Raw genomic sequence first — 17,243 nt, forward strand, 5'->3', positions numbered from 1 at the left:
CGGTAAGTAGTGGTCGAAATAAATAGATCATAGATGTCATGCGATAAACTTGAGCATCTGTCAACATAACCCCATAGAAACATTAGTCTGTCTACATACTTATTGTGTCTACATCATAAAGTTATTCTCGATTGAAAATGTCAGTTTACGAGCCAAATTCTCGTTATTTGCGGGAGGTTTTAATTTTCTGCTTCAATATGAAGAAATCTGCGGCTGAGGCTCATCGAATGCTCTCAAATACTTATGGTGAAGCCGCTATTAGTGAAAGAACGTGTCGTGAGTGGTTTGAACGCTTCAAGAACGGTGATTTTCACGTCGAAGACCGGCATAGCGGTGGTGAAGAGAGAAGGTTTTCGAAGATGCAGAATTGGAGGCATTACTTAATGAAGACTCGAGTCAAAGTCAAAAAGAATTGGTACGATCATTGGGAGTGGACAATACTTTGAATCATAAATGTATAACCAGTTTTTTACAATAAAGCCTCGAATTTCGGGAAAAAAACGGCGGAAGCAATGTTGTACACCTATAATTAATTATATTAATTTTTATATAACTGATTTATGGAAATATCAATCAATTAATACGTTTATGGAAATGTTTAAACAAATTAATTTAAAAAAAATAATTCTTATAGATATATAGGCACAACAAAGTATTATGTGGCCAAAGTTTTATTGCAGCGACGACCACGAGAACCTCGAAGAAAAGAAAGAGACTCGTCAATCTCTAGACCTCATTGCGCTTGTTCCGCCAATTACGTTACAGCAATGCGACGTTTATGGTCGGTAAACAAAAGGGTCCGACGTCTTCCCAGAAACGCATCGAGAAGGGTGCAGGGGGCGACGGGGAATTTGAAGTAACAATAAGAATAAGGCATGCGTGAGCTCGGCATGTGTGAGTGGTTTTCCGTATTTTTCTTTTTTTCATATTTTAGAATATTTATTTTTGAAAAAGAAATATATGTGTAAAGGTTCCAGTAATGTTAAAACGAAATGGGGAAAAAGGCTAAGGAACCAACACAGAAAATCAAGTGCGAATTTAGTTTATTACGATATAAAATCTAGCGAACGTTTCGATCCATTTTTGGATCCTCTTCAGCGCAAAAAAAAAAAATATATATATATATATATATATAAAGATAATACACCCGTTAAAATTGTTTACATATCAATTAATACAATGAACGCTATAAAGTTGTGCGGTACAAATGCAGAGCATGTCGAAGTCAAGTTTAAAATTAAATTATACATGTCATCTGTAGGCTGTGTACTTCAATGTTCGTAATAAAGAAGTAAATGGGGCAGCATGAGCCTCCGTCAGTAAAGACGACCATTTCTTTAACGTATGGACGTATGCCATGGCAGAGAACATGCATATCTGAATAATTACAAAATTATTAGAGACATAACCTACAAAGAACAATTAAAGAACTCACAAAGAGATGGATTCCTATTCCTCATTGTCACCGGATATCGCTTGTTACATATCACAAATGATCAAAAAACGTAAATCACATGCTCAATATGTACGAGTGCGAACGGTAATGATAGATTTAAAGAGCAAACCGAAAACACATGAATATAATGTCTGTGAAGTGTCTAGAGTATTGTATGTAAATATAGGAACCGAAGGTTATAATTTCGGGAGCGTGTCTATCGTATTGACATACGTCTCATGCAGGCAATCCGTATCAGTTTGTAGATTTAAACTATTATTTTGTCTTTATAAAAACCATTTCAGATATCAAACGTTTATTATAATACGGTTCAGTATCCAATATTTTAACATCGTTTCACTTAAACTCATGATCAAATTGTAATCTGTGGTCAGTAATAACAATTTTAACGGGTGTATTATCTTTTAATATATAAATACTGGGTGGCCCATTTTAATCCATCCAGTCAAATATCTCAAAAACCAAGCCCGGAAGAGAAAAATGTTTCAGACAAAAGTTGTTTGGTTTCGAGGGGGCCATAAGATGGTACGATTGGTTTGACCTTGAAGAGTCATTTGAAGGTCACGTGAAGGTCAACTTTAAAATCTTAAATGGAAACCCCCATTTTTTATTTAGTATTCTTGTAGCTTGCCTCGAGAGCTTTCCAAAACACTATAATAAACTATTTTTTTATTCAGTACTTTTTGAGTTATTTTATATTTTAATCTGGCATCTTTTGATATAAAAAATTAAATATCTCATAAAAGAGTTAGTTTTTGATAATCTTACCGTAATACTTTTATGTACAGAATAATGATACAAATCAATTAGTATAAAAAAATAATAGTTTTTAAAAAAATTATTTACGATGTATTTTTTTAAACAATTATTTGTTTTTTTTTGCGCTAATTGATTTGTCTCATTATTCTGTACATAAAAGTATTACGGTAAGATTATCGAAAACTGAATATTTTATGAGATATTTAATTTTTTATATCAAAAGATGTCAGATTAAAATATAAAATAACTCAAAAAGTACTGAATAAAAAAATAGTTTATTATAGTGTTTTGGAAAGCTCTCGATGTCAGCTATAAGAATATTAAATAAAAAATGGGGGTTTCCATTTAAGATTTTAAAGTTGACCTTCACATGACCTTCAAATGATTTTCCAAAGTCAAATCATTGTCACCATCTTATGGCCCCCTTGAAGCCACACAACGTTTGTTTGAAACATTTTTCTCTTCCGGGCTTGGTTTTTGAGATATTCGACTGGATGTATTAAGATGGGCCACCCAGTATATATATATTTTTTTTTTTGCACTGAAGATGATCCAAAAATGGATCGAAACGTTCGCTAGATTTTATATCGTAATAAACTAAATTCGCACTTGATTTTCTATGCTGGTTCCTTAGCCTTCTTCCCCATTTCGTTTTATTTTTGAAACTTTATTACGCAAATGTATCTTTACACGAGCTACCGCCAAGTCCTAGGTCAGTAGAAATTGTAAGTTTATCTCTATATATAATCGAAAAAAAAAGAAAAAAAAGAAAGTGCTCACGCGATTACTTTTAGTTACGTTACGCATCGAGAGCGCTACGATTTTATAATTTCGTACGAAACGAATCGCGTTAATCACGGAGCGATTAAAGTATTAATTTATGCGACGTAAGAAGGATTCGCGATTTGCCACGGCTAGAAACAACGTCGGGTAGAAACGTCTCCCTTCGTATACAACGTTTCCTAAATACGATAAAGCGCGTAACCCCCGGTGTCCATTAATCATCATTACGGGGCGTAATGATTGCCCCGGTGGAAATAGTTGCCACGAAATAATGAGATCGTTCTGCTTCGAAGATCGTGCCTTCTATCCCTAATCTCGATCGGCCATCGAATAACGGTGCGCGAGACTATTAGATTTTTCTTTTTAAACGAGGATCTCCGCGGCTTAGTAGCGTGAGATTTTATCGGCGATGAACCCGGCTCGAGAGAGGAGGGTCTGGATGGTGTCACGAGCGCGTTAACGTTCCTTCCCTTCTGTGGCATGTGCGAGAGACTATTATTCGCCAACGCAAACCATCGATGGTATAAACGTCTCGTTTCGAAACTCTCGCTTTCTCGAAATTCCGATATCAATCATTTTAGAAATTTATCGTTATCGCTTGAAAGATATTTCATGATAATCCCAACAACTTGCGTCAACGATCGGATTTCTTCGTCGTCAAGGACGCGTCGATCGCGTAGCATTACGCGATAATAGATCGCTTTTTTACGATCGGGTGATATTCATCGAACAGAAATCGCAAGCTTTATATGCGAAAGGGGAAACGAGGGCGCGGAAATTAAACAGAAAAATCGACATCCTCGCGCGCTCGCTCCAAGTGTTGTCCGACCCCGCGTGCGAGACGAACGCGCAATCTTTTCTAATTATCTCGTTCCACGAGCGGGGATTGCGAATCGGATATGCTAATGGATACAGGGGAAACGTAACCATGTTAGTCGCATTTTTACGCCGCTGCCAAGCGGATCCCTCGAGCAGCCGCGTCTGCAGGTGTGACGTAATATAGTATAAACGCGGCAACGATAATTGCCTTGGGCGATTGTTAACCGCGGTGATGGTACATCATCGACATCGTATAGCGTCTATATATTAATGACGGTTGGAAAAATTCTTAATTATCGCGCAAACGATGCACGCGCGCGCATCGCGTTGTAACGGGGAACGTAATGTAAATTTCTCCAGGTCGTTTCTATAAATCATCCTATGAATATTAAATTTTCAACATTTCCAGATGATTAATCTCGCGCGGTTTAACTTCGTCGCTTTCGCAGAGCGACGTCCACGATAAGGGCAGTGTTTGTTCGGCGCGATTGAGTTGAATTTACCTCGCGACTTAATCTCCGCATTTAATCGCCAGAGCACCGCGTCTCGTTACATCTCGCAACACAACTACCTACCGAATTCGTCTGCTCGCGCGCGTGTACGCTTATCTCGACGTGCCGCCAGCATTCCGCCACCGAGAAGAGAGGCACTCGTGTGCAACGCGTCCGTATTTACTCATTCAGAGAGAGAGAGAGAGAGAGAGAGAGAGAAAGAAACCAGTTTTCGTTGCACATCACACCACGATGGTCCCAATACGACACGCAATCGGTACAATCGGTCCGACACTATAAGACGAATCGCGCGACATAAATATAACCTCGTTACGAAAAAAGGCAACTCGTCGCAACTCTGTCCTCGTTCGCGAAGCGCGTCAAAATTTTAAATTAATTCGCACCTCGGTTGGGTAAAAATGATTTTTGTAAAAAAAAAAAAAAAAAAGTTGACAACGAGCGGAGAATTTTTTTTTTTCCCCCCGTTAAAAGAATTGTCGAAATCGAAGAAGCGAATGCTGGATACAAGAATGAATGTTTATTTTCGGAACTTGAGTCTTCGCCATCATCTCGCCACGTGATTGATATAGAGTGGTTTATGCAATAATAATATGAAATACTATTACGCGACGCAACCAAGATGTAATACAGCCAATCTTAAGGTTCACCCGCCTTGACACTACTGACGGTCAAAAATAACTCACGATCGTCCACAATTAAACGCGTATTCCCCGACCTGCGACGATACGCGCGCTTGATTCACGGATTGATTCACGATTCTTACAAGTGAGTCACAGACAAAACCGACCATTTATCGTTATCGCGACCTATTATTATTATCATCATCGTAGTGCAATTATATTAATTAATTGTTATCGAGGGTGACAGATCTATTTTGATCTTTGATTATACCTTCATTTTAATCAAATATTCTCTTGCGTAAATTTAATAAATAATATCTTGAGATACACGTATAATAATGGGATTAATAATTAGAACGAGGACATGCGACAGATTTCATGGAATCGCGGGAAAACAAGGGCCATGCTTTGCGTTGAAAATAATTTGGCGCCAAGACGAGAAGCGAATCAAGATTTATCGATTCGACAGCGGATACGTGCCGTTTCCATTGGCTGAGAACGGAACGAGGTGTGTCGACAGCCAAAACATTTCTAAAATAGATGGCGCATCGTATTTCGTATCTAGGCCATATTTATCGTAGAACAAAAACCTCTCTCTCTTTCTCTCTCTGAGAAAATTTTGAAAATTTAGGATTTCCTTCGCGATTATAATCGAATAAGATCCTTAAATTCTCGATTCGAAAGAACGTATTATACGTAAAATAATGGTGCTGAATTTATTACGAAATATATATTTATGTCCGAATGCTCGCGCGATTTTGTAAACAACGTGATTCGGGAAAATCAATGCATCACCGATGCATTTAGATACACGTGGTTCGTTTCGGGCTGATTTTTCACAGCTTGCGATGAGTGTTTTCCCACGAAAAACGCTACTTCTAATGTGAATCGTTTGTGCGCCCTCGCCACATCACGACCGGACTGTCCGTTTCGGACGTGTCCGAAACGATGAATCGTTCATTGTGCAACGACTTACGTCGAGGAGGAGTCTTGGTACTTGCGTAGCATGTGGGCTCATTCTGAGCCAATTTCGATCCAATTTCAATTCTATCGCTCGAACCAAGATGCCGCGAGTGATAATGAGAGGAGAGAGAGAGAGAGAGAGAGAGAGAGAGAGAGAGAGAAATAAGTTCTCTAAGCGAGCGAGATCGACCCCGACTAGGAAATTGGCGGCGTTGACGTTTGAAGTGTACAAGTCTTTATCGGTAAAAATAATTTTATTCCACCAATTGAATGCGCGATCGTTTCGAATGGAATTCAGCCTCGCACACGTCGTCGTACATACGTTCGCTTCTCGAGATTCCACGGAAAGATTCGGCGACAGCTAACGCGAGAGGCTGTTGTTTATCGTCGAACGATCTCGCCGGCCATTGTAAATGCGTTCACGTAATTCAGAAAAGTACGTGTCCGTTTTGTGTCGGCCGTATCGCTGCCCCCGTCGTCGGCGGAAGTACGTCGTTCGCAATTCGCCGCGACGACGGAAACGACGCACGTGCGTCGTCGTTTTCGTAATTCATTCCGTTGTTTTCCCAGAATCCATTTCACAGGACGCATTTCGCTAAACGCATTTGATAAAGAGCGTTTAAGAAAATTAATCTCGTCGCGTATCAAGGATTTAAAATAACGACGAGATTTCAATAAAAATAAAATGGCGTTAAAAATCAACAAAATAATAGACAGGCTTGAGGAGCAAGATCGCAAATATAATACTCTCGACTAAAAAACATACATATCATGAATCGTACATAATAACGATTTAATATATACGCTCGTAGAATATAATTCTTAATTCAGATAAATTCGAAATAAAATTGATAAAAAAGTGCTTCGATAATGAGGGTAATTATCGAGTCATGGACGGTATACGAACGACGAAAAACGGTGGCGTCGATGCGAAATCGCTTAATAAAAAGAACGTTCTCATATTATAATTATGCAAAAAAGTCAAGATCACTCATTTACGCTCCGATAAACCTCGTTAATCCTTCCAATTTATTCGACGCGCATCGGAGAGTAATTCACGTGCGATCTCGCGATTACGCGATATCGAACACGCCGGGTCGTTCACCGATTCCGTGCATTGTTCCGTTGGGTCAAGAACGACGCCAACGCGATTAAATCGCGTAAAATCTCGCGCGCACGCATAAGGATCGGGCTTCGCGCCTCTCGAGAACCGCCAATAAAACCAGTCGTCGGCCCAACGATTTCTACCAGCTACAAAGAGGCGAGACAAAGTATAAAGCAACGAAGACAGGATATTCTGGCGCTCGTAATAAGATATCTCTTGCGAAAGGCACGATTGCGCGAGTATCAACTGTTTGCGATTGTCAAGAGCGATCCCGTGGAACAACAGGATCGTTGTCGGAAAATTTCTGGGAAACTTGACGCGATAATTTCCGACGAAAAAGGATAAGCCTACGATAGCTCTCTTTCCTTCTCTCTCCCGCGAATTCTCTCATAGTGTTCTCTCCTCGAGACCCCTCGGGTCAAGAGACGATTTTTCTCTTTCTCTCTCGCTCATCGTCTCTCCTTCTCCGTCCCTCCGCCTCGTCGCTCTCTCGCATGTCCACCGTCGTCTGCTCAGGAAACCATCCATTACGGAGATCGGTCGGCGTATTTAGTGGCGATGAGGAGTGTATACGGCGCGGAGCACCGAATCGAGAAAAGCCGGCCGACTGACCGAAACGTATGATATGGGGTACCGTATTCGGGAATTGTACGCGGAGCCCTTACGATGACCGACAACGACGACGCGCGTGTTGCGAGATAACGACTCGGCCAATCGCGCGATTTGTAAGTAGTATAGATAGCGCATTACACGTTCTCCGTACAACGCATCCGCGGATCCGCTATGTTTCGCCACTCGCGTGTTTTTACGAGATGCGTCGTTGAGTCGCATTTAAATATACACGCGAGTCGCAATAAATATTTACACAATGAGCAAAAGCTCGAGATAGCGACCCATACAGCACTGAAGCTTGCAAGAACATTGCTGCAACATTGTAATATTGCATATTGCAGTTTAATGTTGCAGAAATATTGCAAAGACATTATTTTACAATATAACTTTAGCAATGTTACAGCAACATTCCGAAAATATTACAAAAAAAGTATTCAATAATCGCTAGTTCATTCGTTTACCACTATGCGGCGCATATTGCGCTATCTATTCCGCATTTAATTTTTAATCATGATGATTGTATAAAGTTTACAAAGAGCGGCTAGTAAGATTAAAAAGATATAATAACTATTTTTGTTAATTTAAGTCGTATGATATGACCCTAATACAGGGGCTCAGACATTGGACTAAGAATTCTTTTAATAGTTTCCATTCTTATATAAAATCAAAAATTTGATAATAATTTTCTAATATGCAAGATACTTCAGATTTTAATAAATAAATTTTGAGATTATATAAAGACAAGAGAGATGTGAAAAAACTCGTTGTATGCGTAAATTCACCACAATCTTTTTTCATCCGGATATCTGAATATTTTGGATACAAAGAAATTGTGAATTTACGCAATTGCAAATTGAGTTTTTTCTTATTTCTCTTAGATATTCTCTGTCACTGAAGGAAGTCGAATGTGTACTGAAAAATTTACATTTTATAATTTCGTTATTATCATAATACAGAAAAACTATATACACGCTAGATCCTGACTCTTATAGACCTAATTTCTTATTATTTTTTTCATATGTTAAGGATATTATGTCGATAAATACACATAAAGCATTATTGCATATATATTATATTGCTACGTTGCTGCAATATTATATTGCAATATTTCTGTAGGCGGACATTTTACTGTTGCTGCAATATCATAACAACGTTGCAGCAACATTTCGCAATGTTTCTGCAATATTGCAATCTTGCAGAAAAATGTTGCTGCAATGTTATTGCAATCTTGCGGTGCTGTATGGGAACGTGTATATCTAATTCGTAAGACGAGATAAATAATTTCGTTGGGGATCTCGACAATTTCTTTAATTACAACTGTGTATTTGGTGAAATGTGAGTCGTAATAAATTTACTAAACACGAACGATTCTGATTTTTGTTACCGCGCGCGCCTTATTATTACCAACGGTAATTAATTAAGTCGGACACGAAATTGCAACGCGCGACACAACGGCGTGATTTATACATCTTTTTTTCCAGTACTCACGGGCATAAGGCGCGCTCTGTTCCGCCAAAGCCCCCGCGATTAAAAAAAGTCTTCCTAGCTGCTCGACGACGAGCAGATGTTTCGAGCGGAGGGGGCCGAGGGAGCCCCCGCGCGGTCACAAAGACACTTCCCTCAAACGAAACCCGTGGCGGCGCCTCGATACGTAAAATGAATTTCGAAACACGAGCGACCCGGTGTCACGGTGGCGACGATTGCAAAAAAAAGGGGGGGGAGAGGGGGAGGAAATAAAAAAAAGCCCGTTTCCGCGGCCTAAGGATCGTCTCTTCGAGACGCTCATTGTCAGTGATTCTCAACGTAATGGAAATTTCTCGAGAGGATTCTTTCTTCGTCGACTAAATGGCCAAATATTTGCTTTACATTGTACATAAAAATCTACCGTTTGCTTAAATTTCGGCAAGAGCGGTGAATTTTAAATTACCAAGACGATGGTTTTTATTCGGGAAATTTTTTATCTACCATAAATATTATCTAACATTTTTATTTAACAAATGAAATTTCTCTATTTTCGAGATACTCTCCAAGATTTATCTGTTGAACTTGAATCGCTATCGTCTCTTATCGTCCCTTATTCGTTCCCACTGAATGTGATAAATAACGTTTACTTTATCTCGTATCAAGGTCTGATTAAGTACAAGTATACCTGCATTTCTGTTTAGCTCCGCTATCGATAAAGATACGATAATAAATATGGCAGTTAAGTAAATGGAAGAAGAGATCGATAAAAATATTTTTTTCACCTTACCAATAATTATCTCGGACGAGAGAAATTTTTCATAAAATTCAACTCTCGGTATCTCGTATATAAATTCATCGGACATCTCGATTCTAATAAATATAAATATTCCAAGCATCGTACGCGTACACACTTCCCCATTCTATCGATATCTCGTGTCTCTTTCGAAAACATCGCACGTACCTCGCACTTTTTATTATTCACGCCGGTGGTGTATCCTCTTTCTCGTGTTTCGTACCTCCTACGATTTCATCTCGTCAAGTCATCGATGACCGTCGAGCATTCTCCCGTCGAGATAAAACGACGAGGCGCTATAAATCGCGGGCCGAACGTATCATGAATATTCCACGGATCCTTCTCACCGATCTCTCTTTGCGACTGTTTGTTTCGAAACGAGCGGCGTATCTCGTTCGCGGGAGGTAAACATTAACGGTTGGGGAGGGGAGGACAAAGAAAACATAACATTCCGATTTTCGAACGGGATATTAAACAAAGTTGTCTTTGTCTCTGTCTCTCTCTCTCTCACCTCCTTTTCCTCCCCCGCGGTTCCACTGCTCGTAGAAGCGTCGCACGTTCTCGCGCAATGAATATCGTTATGCGTATCACGGGACTTTATCGTCGATCGCGAGCGATGGCGAGATCAGCCTGACACGGGCCGGCACCGGCATTAGGTCAAATACGGAGCGAGTAAAGATACGTTTCCGCGAATAGATCGTGTCGCGGAAGGCGACTTCACCTCGGATCCCTCGCGACGTCATTAATCATAGCAAACGTGAATTTTCAAACGCGCGCGAAAATATATATTTATAAACTTTCGTCAACTTTTGCCTCAATATCTCGATCCTATGGATATCTTAAGACACTCGGCGACATGTTATATAATTACGACCGTAGAGTGTTCGCAACATCAATCACGACGATCGATTGATCCTGGCTTTATAACTTTTATTGTTAATATGTTAAAAATACCAAACACGCCGTGCGCGAAAGAGAGAGAGAGAGAGAGAGGGAAGCAAGGTCGGTCGCGCTTTGTTTACGTTACGCGATAGTACGAATACTGCTGCTAATATATTTAAAAATGTAACGTGAAATATTACATCGAAGCAATTTCTAAAGAAATTAAAGGAAGCTACGCGCATAGATTATTTTATTATAATATACAGGGTGTCTCCAATTTAAATGGCAAAACTTCGAGGACCGAAAAAGCTAAGACAGAAAGTCCTTTAGAGGTTTGTCTTAGTTTTTCGGTCCCCTACACGCTTTTGAAGTTTTGCCATTTAAATTGGGGACACCCTGTATTGTCAACACCCTGTGTTGACGTGGTTCATATTTAATTGAGCATTGCAAATATCAAAAGAATTAATCTATCATAATTAATATTATTGTAATGATTATAATTATAATTATATTACGATGTCACGATTGTAAGAAATTATTTGTCTCATCATATCCGAGTTGCAAAATTTTAACTTCAATAAGAATGTATTTTCAACAGATAAGCATATAGTGTCGGAGAGTATGGGGAAAAGTATCGAACGGATGGCGTATGCGAAAATACGATATATCGCGTTGATAGCGCAAACGTGCGATAATTCCATTAAGTTGCGTGAATTTTATAACGACTATAACAAACATTATTAAATGTATTAATATAATTATGAGAATAAATATGACTTGCAAATAAGCATGTAATATTAGGAGCTGCGAGAAAAATATCCGACGATTATCATATTATACGTGTATAGATATAGGACATCGCGCATTAATAGTATGAACGTGTGACAGTTTTATCAAGTGAATTCCACGTCACCGTAATTCGAAACATTGTCTCATTGTCAAACACAGAGAGATGAACGTTTAATATAAAATTTCTAAAATATTCAGCAAAATTCTAAGAATTTTCTATTCGATAGCCGATCGTTCGATAAACATTTTGCGACATGAACGCAACATTATCCAATTATTTTACAATTATTTAATATAACATATTATCTTGCAACACACATTATCAGTTATGCAATTTGTTACGAATGAGCCGAATAAGCATAGATTTTTATGGAATAAATTGATATCCGACTTTAATATTTACGCGATACTTTTAATTCAAAAAACGCGATAGAATCTGCGAATATATTTTATCTCCTCTCGAGTGAAACAGCAACATTTGGCGCTTTCGTGAAATCGGAGAATACAAGCGGACAGGCCACCCACGTGTATCGTTCGGTTTCGTCGCGACATCGATTATTAACTTGCCTCGCGCGACCCCGTGGGGTTAAAACGGATATGTCTGCTAAGCGGCTTACTTTTTCGGGAGTCAACCTCTTTCCGGACGAAATATACGGATAATATCTTGTCACTAACACGCCACGCGAGACACGCACAGACTGATTCGAGATGATCCGTTTCCGGTTCGCGGAGATGAATCAAAAGCAGGCGTAAAGGATGAGTATCGAAAAGAATCATCGTGGAGAATTTAAACGCGTTGCGATTACGCTTAATATAATTCTTTCACCTGCGTATAATCGTATAATTTTTATTTTACGCGCGATAATAAAGTTTGCGATTACGCGATTCATATTTTTAATTCAATACAAAAATTTTACGTAACGCGTGATACGAGTTAATTATTAATTATGAACTAAATATTAAAAGTTACATTTCAAATACGCATGCAAATATTATTTGCTCTTTATGTACGATATTACGATATTCTTTGCGTATGAATATGTATTATGGTTCATCTCATTTTACGATATACATATGGCCCGATACAATTTATGATAAAGCGGCATGTTTCTCGAAAACGAATCATGTCTTTCAGAAAAACGGATTCCTTGCTTCTACACCTTTTGCTTTTGGTATCTCTTTGCTCTGTCTCTCTCGATCTTCCTTCCATCGTCTCTATCTTTTTCTTTTCGTCTTTGATCCGCGCCGGCGCCACCGTCGAACGAACGAGCTCTTTTAACACGGCAAAGGTATCGGAATACTTTCGATTAGGCGCTATTTCGAGCCAACCCAAATTGTGTTTCTATCAGTTGCGGCTGTTCATAAATTTTTACACCCTCTCGTTTTCCCTTATCTCGAGGGGTTACTTAACGGATTTATATTTACGACTTTGCCACTCTCAAAATTTCTCCGTAAATTATATTCTGTGCTTCAGTATGTGTATTTTATATTTAAAATAATATCAAAAATCGCATTTACGGGTGAAAAGGATTATATAGGGGAAGAAGCCTGGAAACAGAATATTTCTCTGAATATTTCTAGCGGTGCCAGGAAGCGCACCTTGATTTATGCACGAAAGTTTAAGTACCGCGACGATCCTCTTTTTCCCGGTCGTAGCTGTCCGTAGATTATCGTCGGAAATCTCAGCGAGATCTACGAGATCCCCTACACAAGGGAGTGTTCCTCGACCCTCGACAAATTGAATGAAATCGCTCCAACCTGTTTCATCACCGGGGCCCGCGATCCGACGAATTTGACCACCCGTAATTATCGTGACGTAGGTCCGGGACTTTGTGGTGTCGACGCGCGGCGAGGATATAATTTAAAACTCGACGACGACCGGCACTTTCTTCCAAAATTTTAATATCGGCGTTTTACGTTGTCTCATCTCTCGCATGCATCATTATCTTCGCGACGGAGATAAGAGAGGCGACATTTAGGAAATTAGTTGAAGGCATGCAAAAAAAAGAGAAAAAGACGTGTATACACTCTACATAGAAAATGCCAATTTTAAATATTTTTATTATTAATTTTTAAAATCATGTTATTCTATTTTTTATAATATTTGTATTTTGATTAATTAATCTTATATATAAAAATAACTAGAAAAAATTTTTCTCGTACAAAATAATTATAAACTAATATAACTATAAAAATGAGATTTGCTTTTCGTAACAAAGAATTTCAAGAAAGCCTCAGAAAGTGCTGGACAGATTTAACGAATCCGCGAGATTTGTTTCGATGCCAGATTTACATTCGCGCTAATGGATCGTCTTCGTCAAGAGATTCCAGGCGTTGCTCGATGCGCCGTGTGTTTTAATTAGATTATGGAAGCGAAGAAACGTTGGATGCATATATGCGCGCGCGTGCGTATGGGACGATTGTGCCGATGGGCACGAGATGAGAAAACACTTGCATGGTTTTCGTTACGATACTTTGACGAGAACCAGACATGCGTATTCTAAGGGTCGAACTCTCGGTCGAGGTCTATTATTCTTTATCGCGGAGCAACGAGAAAGCTGCCAATAACACGCCGTGAAATATATTCTGTTCGATGGAATGGTGCCTCGTTTTCTCTCTCGAGTTCATTTATGACAATCGTGGGTCCAGAAAAAAAAGGAAATATCGCGCGATGCGATATTATTTTATTTGAATTAGTTTGCAATAATTTGTAAGTGTCTTTTTTTTGAAAAGATCCGGATCGCATTGTCCATCGTTTCCGGACATAGGTATTTTGCAATCAACAGCATATATATATATATACATGTATAAACCAGTCACACGACAAGTCTCGTAAAATAAGCTTAGTACGCCTATTTATCTAACTTGTGCAAATTTATCTTACACATTGCTAGCGTATTATTTTTGTATCGAGTGTCAGCGTTACCCAGATTTATCGTTAGAAATTCCGTGCAGTTTCGTGCTTTTTGCAAACGGTCGTTGACGTGGGCGCGTCAATTTTTCTCCTTTCTACATCTCGCGATCAGAAATCCACGCGAATCTCACGCACGAGATTACATCGAAACATTGCAAAATTGCTAATCTTCAGGAAATCGTCGAATGATATTTTTCGCGAGACTTAAAGGTGTACACGTGGTCCGAGGATTTTCATCATCATTATTTGATTCGATTGCACGAGTCGAGAGAAAATAAATATTTACGTTAAGATACCTTTACAAGAGATTCCTTGTAAACCGGTCTCGCCCAAGAAAATCTTGACGTTATCTTCCAAACTGATAGCGGTTAATTTCCGCAACATTTTCAAGAAGGAACAAGATGCGATAGCATCGAAGTAAAAACTCGCAATCTTGTATAACTCTTGAATTCTTTGTAAAACGAAAACATAAACGTTACGTAATAGTAAACGAATAAATGTACAACATTTTATTTCCAACGCTTTATCGGACGTTAAATTTTAATGCTAAACTTTTCGCTTGTAAAATACTATGGTCGCGTTCGTTCGAGAAAATATTTGCCATTGCTTTTCATTCGATAACAACATATCTATATGCAGAAAGATGATCCACTCGAATGATGAAATTTACAAAGTAATTTTACAAAGTAATAATTATTAATCGTCGGCTGTAAACGAGGAAAATTATATCTCGCCGTTGAGAAAATGGAAAGCGATTTATACAATATATACGTATACATATATGCGAGACGAGGCTAATAACCTCGAATATGTACGAATACGTCGTATTTATAAACGCGAAGAAATAATACCAACGCAAACGACGTCTTCTTCTCCTTTTATCGAGTACTAAATTCTATATAATGTTAAATGTACGCTACATATATATGGACAAATTAAGGATAGGAGATGGAATTAGAGCACTATCAAGATTAAGATGTGGAAATATGGAGGATGTAAATAAATATTGGGCAAAAATAGAGGATAAAGTATGCAAATTCTGTGGGATAGGTAAGAATAGTATAGAACATTTTGTAGGGGAGTGTGAGGAGTTAAAAGGATGGTTCGATCAAATGGAAAATAATAGAAAGGAAAGGATAGAGAAATTATTTAATGACGAAATAGATATTGAAAAAGGTATGATTTTGAGAAAGTTATGGAAGGAAAAAGAGAAAAAAGTTGGAGAAGTGAAAAGGTGGGAAAATTAAAGGAGGAAAATGAAATGGAAGAGATAATAATTTTGAATTGAAAGATTAGAAATTTATATAGTTAACTGTAAGAATTGAAAGGTGAAGGAATATAATACTCTCAAGGTTTTAGTTATTGTGTAAGATAGGATAAAGGAACAGAAACTAGTCACAAGAAAAAGTTGATAATGTTATTGTTATTGTGTTTTATGGTGCTGATTATAATCATTAAGATGGTATATGCTTTATGTTTATGATGGATTTATATAAATATGTTAATTAGTAAATAGTATTTATATTAGTATAAGGCAATATACCCATACAGCACTAAAACTTGCAACAACATTGCTGCAACATTGCAATATTGCATATTGTAGTTTAATGTTGCAGAAATATTACAAAGACATTATTTTACGATATAACTTTAGTAATGTTACAGCAACATTCCAAAAATATTCCAAAGGAAGTATTCGATAATCGCTAGTTCATTCGTTTACCGCTATGCGGCGCATATTGCGCTATCTATTCTGCATTTAATTTTTAGTCACGATGATTACATAAAGTTCACAAAGAGCGACTAATGAGATTAAAGATATAATAACTATTTTTATTAGCTTAAATTGTATGATATAACTCCAACACAGGGGCCTCAGACATTGGACAAAGAATTCTTTTAATAGTTTCCATTCTTATATAAAATCAAAAATTTGATAATAATTTTTTAACATGCAAGATACTTCAGATTTTAATAAATAAATTTTGAGATTATATGAAGACAAGAGAGATGTGAAAAAACTTGTATGCGTAAATCCACCACAATCCTTTTGCATATCTGAATATTTCGGATACAGAGATTGTGAATTTACAAAATTGCAAATTGAGTTTTTTCTTATTTCTCTTAGATATTCTTTGTCACTGAAGGAAGTCGAATGTGTACCGAAAAACTTACAATTTATAATTTCGTTATTATTATAATACAGAAAATCTATATACACACTAAATCCTGATTCTTATATGCCTAATTTCTTATTATTTTTTTCATATGTTAAAGATATATTATGTCGATAAATAGACATAAACCATTATTGCATATATATTATATTGCTATCTTGCTGCAATATTATAGTGCAATATTTCCGTAGGCGGACATTTTATTGTTGCTGCAATATCATAACAACGTTGCAGCAACATTTCGTAATGTTTCTGCAATGTTGCTATCTTGCAGAAAAATGTTGCTGCAATGTTGTTGCAATCTTGCGGTGCTGTATGGATATAGGTTTAGCATGAAAGGCTAGGCAAGTATGGATGGATGAATGTGAGTAGGAAAAATTGTAAACCAAGTCCCGTTCTTGGCGTGAAGCTGAAATAAACTATTATTATATGGACACTCGCAATGTTGTGTCGTTCTCGTCGCCGTGACATTCCTGGTCGGAATTTTAATCGCGCGATCGTAAACAGCTAATAGCGTGACTAGAGTGATACGGAATACTTTGCGCGTTCATCGGGCGTTAAATTGCAAGAAAACGTTCTCGCGTAATAAATTAGA

At 37.9% G+C, this 17,243-nt stretch overlaps 1 protein-coding gene across 4 annotated transcripts in view; it reads left to right on the top strand.

Annotated features, from left to right (window-relative positions):
* Nucleotides 1-17,243, top strand: part of LOC138931910 (fibroblast growth factor receptor homolog 1) — a 44,947-nt gene that overhangs the window by 11,257 nt on the left and 16,447 nt on the right. The window contains exon 2 of one of the 4 annotated variants that reach the window (XM_070293173.1): nucleotides 681-894. The exons of the other annotated variants lie outside the window; for them this stretch is intronic. The gene's annotated coding sequence lies outside the window, so the exon portion shown is untranslated. The remainder of the gene's footprint in view (nucleotides 1-680; nucleotides 895-17,243) is intronic. 4 annotated transcript variants of the gene reach the window in all.

Source organism: Polyergus mexicanus, unplaced genomic scaffold (assembly GCF_030449975.1).
Source record: "Polyergus mexicanus isolate NDT 795.1 unplaced genomic scaffold, iyPolMexi1.0 SCAF_3, whole genome shotgun sequence".
In the NCBI taxonomy this organism is placed as follows: Eukaryota; Metazoa; Arthropoda; class Insecta; order Hymenoptera; family Formicidae; genus Polyergus; species Polyergus mexicanus.